Genomic DNA, 5,069 nt, shown 5'->3' on the forward strand with positions numbered 1-5,069 from the left:
GTATTTTATCGCTCTAAGGTATATAATATGATAGGTTTTTACAATTAGAAGTTAGTATAATTTAATTAAGAACATATTTTAAGGTAAGCTTTATTATATATGTTTTCCAACTATAATTAATGGTGTAGAATTATAGTTGAGTAGAATGAATCAATTTTATTAATATATATATATATATATATTTATATATGTTTGCATGAATGAAACTTGTGCCTTCCATTTTTTTTTTCTGATTCTAATTCTTTGATTTTGTTTATTTTTTAAAAGTTATCTTTTTAGAAGTTTCTTATTTCTAATGTACTAATTTTTCTTTTTATTTGTATTTTACCTCTCTGTGGATACGACATAGCCTGATTACTACAGTGATCACTTAGGAGTTTATTGGACGATATCAATTTTTGATGCCGCTGTCGGGGAGGTAATTTTACAATTAAAGGTTTGCACAGTGAATTATTTTTTTTAAGAAAAAAAGGGTATAATTTTTTTTAGTTCTCTTTTAATTTTTTTTCTCATTGATTTTCATTTTTAGTTTCTTTTTATTTATTCATTTTTATCATTTTTTATTTATTTATTTTTGTCATTTTTATGCCACGAAATAGAAACGCACTAGGGAGATTCGTGAGACAACAACTAGAAGCTTTAAAGAACTCTCCTAACTCGTCGTCTTCTTCCATTCGTTCACATTCACCCAATTCACCGAGACTTCCTCAACCACCCATGATGGCTCATCAAAATGAAGTCCAACCAAGAATGCTACAGGATTATTTACATCCTACGCGTACACCGACACCTTCATGCATAATGTATCCCAACAATATGCCAAATTTCGATTTCAAACCCGACATGATTAACCTCTTACCAACCTTCCATGGGTTGGAAAATGAGATTTCGTACGTGCATATACATGCATTTGAAGAGGTGGTGGCTACATTCAACAACTGAGCTGATGTCACTAACATTGTGAGATTGAATTTTTTTCCTTTCTCTCTCAAAGACAAAGCAAAAAGCTGGTTGTATTCCTTAAGGCCTAGATCTATCAAAACATGAGAAGAAATGACAAAATCATTCTTCGCCAAATATTTTCCACCCCATAAGACTATCAGCCTTAAGAGGAAAATCTCTACCTTTATCCAGAAAGACCATGAAACTTTCCATCAGGTCTGGGAGAGGTTTAGATATTTGATAAATCAATGCCCACATCATGGATACAAAAGCTGGCGTCTGATCAACTATTTCTATGACAATCTCACAACCAGACAAAGAAAATTCATACAAATGATGTGCAATGGAGAATTCCTTCAAAAAGATCCCAATGAAGCTTTTGAGTAAGTCGACGATCTTGCTGAAAAGTCCTACACATGGAATAGATTGAGTCCTATGGAGAAGCCACAATCAACCATAATCTACCAATTGAGGGAAGATGACAATGTTAAAAGCCAAATTGAATCATTGAGACAACAATTCAAGGCTTTCAAAACTCAAGAAGGTAGAGGAATCCACATGGCCGCAAAAGTAGAAACACGGGATCCATGCTTCATTTGTGGAGGGACGGAACATCAACCGCAAGAGTGCCTAACTCTTGGTGAGTTAAGATGAGGAAATGAGGAACAATGCAATGCTTTAGGGGATTACAAGAAGCCTTAATACCCTTTCTCAAGCACTTACAATCTTGGTTGGCGCAACCATCCAAATTTCAGTTTGAAGGATTCAAACCAAGCATCTGGGAGCCAATGGAGGCCTGAGTAGCAAAAACCGCCAAAAGCGTACATTTATCCTCAAAATAACATGCAGTCAAGTAATTCTCTTGAGAATACCTTGCAAATGCTTGCGCAAACATAGATATACTCAACTCAAGAGCTCAAATCTTGTCTCACACAAATGGTGGAGGAAATGAAAGACATAAAACGCCAAATGACAAAGTTAAACACTACTTTGACAACTCAAGAGTGTGGTAGACTGTTATATTATTTCATATAATATAATATTAGATTAAATAATGTGACAAAATGTGATTTGTCACACATTGTAACATATTATTGAGAGTCACAAAATTGGACACATGTGTGTGCCCAAATGTGACATATTTTGGAGTTACAAGATCAGTTACAAATTTGTAACTCCCAAATATTACCCAATAATGTGTATATTATATGTTACACATTTGAGATTGGATTTCACAAAGTCATGATGATATATGAATGTTGGAGACATGTTTTTAACTCCCAATAGGTGTTTGGAGGTTACAAAATCATGTGGGAAAGGATTTGGGACGTTTTGGAAAAATGACTTTTTTGTGCTGAAAATGGCCTGTGGCCGCGGCCACTGACTTTCAGTGGCCGCGGCCTGGGGGACAGAAGCTAGTGGCCGCGGCCACTGAAAAGTCGTGGCCGCGGCCAGTGAGGCTGACAGCCTATTTGAATTTTCAGTTTTTTCCAAATTGAACGGTTCTAACATCCCAAATAACTCCCTGTTGACGCCATTTTTCGTCAACAGTGAAAGAAGAGCACGTAAACAATAACTGATAATGGACAATTTAAATACAACAACACAAACACATGATTTTTACGTGGTTCAGCAGTTAAATCTGCTTAGTCCACGAGTCTCTGTTATTAAACTCAAGATTATCTCTGAAAATTCTTTAGCATGAATTCTTCAGAGTTTTCTCTCAAGGTTCAGTATATCCGTCCATTACAATGGTGCATGACCCCTCTATTTATAGAGAAGGCTGCAGAATACTATCCCACATATTTTGGGTAGTTACTCTTTTTGTGAATAAAATTAATGGCTTTAAATGCCTATAATCAGATATAAAAGGAAACGTCCCCTGAAGACCAGGGGACGTATAACTGACCAAATAATATCCCACGATTCTAGGGGATTTACAGTAATCAATGAGGATTACATCTCGTATGGACAACACTTATAGATATTCAAGGTGGTTATCATATATCTCCAAGGATTTAGCTTCCCAGGTTTCCCGTCATCTTTCGAGCTAGAGACATCTCCCGAGGTCACATGGCTTTCGAGATCGTATGTGCGTCGAGCTCGGGACCCCTGATTCGAGGTAATCCCTGAAGATGGATGCATCACCAGAGCTACCTTTCGAGATCATGAACGCTCCGAGGTCACCATACTCGAGGTCGTCTATTTCTTGCAGGCTCGATATTCAATCCTGGAGCATACTTCAAACCTTATGAGTCCACTTGCTGCGAATCCAACTTTCGAGGTCATATTTAACATAGCTCGAAATCTGGGTATAACATCTTTCCCCCTCAAAAGTATTTGTTCGAATCCTAAGAGAAGGAAACTTTTGAACTACTTTCTTTGAGAACTGTACCGTCATACACTTTTGAAAATGGACACGCATCAGCTGGGTATTGCTCATTTTTGGTACTTGAGTACCTTGGAAACATGCCCACGATCATCCGTCTGCCACCTTTTCGGCGCCATCTTGTCATTGATCCCCATCCGTTGGATCTAGCAAGGATTTCATTCAACGCCCCAGATTAATCCCCCTTTTTCCATCTATATATACGAGACCCCACTCTTCATCTTCTTTTTTACCTTCGTTCACCAGGAGCAAGAAAAAAGGAGAAACAGAACCAGAGACCTTCCTATAAAACTTCTCTCTCGTGCATGTTTTCTCAGCCAAAGAAACAAAGAAACCCTGGTTTGTTCGAGTCCGTGAGTTCTTATTTGCAACCTCTCCTTCAATCAACGATCTCTCTGCAATCTCCATTATTGTGTAAGTGTGCAATCTTCATTTTCCATTTTGTTATTTTTTGTTCATACTGTTCTTGCTGTGTATGTGTATATACTAGTTTACATCCTTAGCATAATATGATAGGAGGTTTCTATCCGATAGGTTCTTGTGTTTTTTTTTTTTTTACTCCCAACACAGAATTTGCATCACTGGTTCATACCCAGTTTTGATGTTTGAACAAGGTTCCTGTTTTCTGGGTTTTAAAATTTTAAGAGACGTTTCTTGTGCACCAAGATTTTGGGTAAAAAACATGGGCCTTGACAAATGCACGAAACCCAAGGCTGCCTTTTCTGGTTAATCACCACTCTTTTTTCCCTTGATTTTCGGGATTTTCAAAAAATTATCCACTCTCCTTCCTTTTTCGTGGAACGCACGTTCTGACCCTTTAATAAAGGTCTTAGTATCGAGCTTGTTTTGTTCCTAAACTCCGAGCTTGTCCTATCGAGCTCGCAATTCTTGCATGCATGGCCCTCACCATTTTTTCTTTCTCGCTAGATGTCACAGAATCTGGAAAGACGGTGGGGGTCGTTGCTGGCAATCCCTTACGAGCCAAAATCCCCGAGCCCAGAATCGTTGTTCGCTCGGAATCAATGCCGGATTTGGGAGTACGAGCTTGCACGCGAGCAAGAGGACATTCGAGCTCACTACCGCCGCCAGATAGACGAGGTCATAGAGGGGAAGAGGAGAGTTCTTCGGGAGGCCCTCTATCCGGAATCCAATTCAGGACCTAGGCCGATTCCCCTCGACCCTGCACTAAAGGTCACCGTCGCATATCATCCAGGAGAGCTCCAATTTTCACTGATGGGGGAACCTTCTTCCTTACAGCCGATGAGAGAAATGTTTGAGGCCGAGCACTATTGGAACTCGGTTACCACAACTAGTCAGATAACTGACATCCTGGCTTTCCATGGCCTTAGCCTGTCAGGCTCCTTGAAGTGTCGAGCTCCGGTCGACCATGAACGAAGCTGCTTCGCCCCTGGGGGCTGCGACGCCAATGTGAAATACGTGGCCTGGAGCCAGGAACACATGAGGGCGGGAGCACTGTTGCCCTTGAAGTATTTTTTCAAAGACTTTATGGATTTTGTTGGGTTGGCTCCGTTCCAACTCAACACCAATTCTTACAGGGTGCTCTCTGCCCTGAGGTCCTTATACCACGAGATGGGGTGGAAAGGACCTTCGCCTCAAGAGATCTTGTATCTCTTTTGTCTGAAAAGTAACCCCTCCCGAGCTCGGGGAGGGGACGACTTTTATTATCTCTCGAGCTATCCCAAGGAGAAGAAGGTCTTTGAAGATCTTCCCAATCATC

General features: G+C 39.9%; 1 non-coding gene across 1 annotated transcript; it reads right to left on the minus strand.

Annotated features, from left to right (window-relative positions):
- Nucleotides 1–1,101: 1,101 nt before the first annotated feature.
- LOC133820558 (small nucleolar RNA R71) lies at nucleotides 1,102–1,208 on the minus strand. Its single transcript, XR_009886964.1, has one exon. It is a non-coding gene; the product is annotated as a small nucleolar RNA R71 (small nucleolar RNA).
- Nucleotides 1,209–5,069: the final 3,861 nt, after the last annotated feature.

This window comes from Humulus lupulus, chromosome 2 (genome assembly GCF_963169125.1).
Source record: "Humulus lupulus chromosome 2, drHumLupu1.1, whole genome shotgun sequence".
Taxonomy (NCBI): domain Eukaryota; kingdom Viridiplantae; phylum Streptophyta; class Magnoliopsida; order Rosales; family Cannabaceae; genus Humulus; species Humulus lupulus.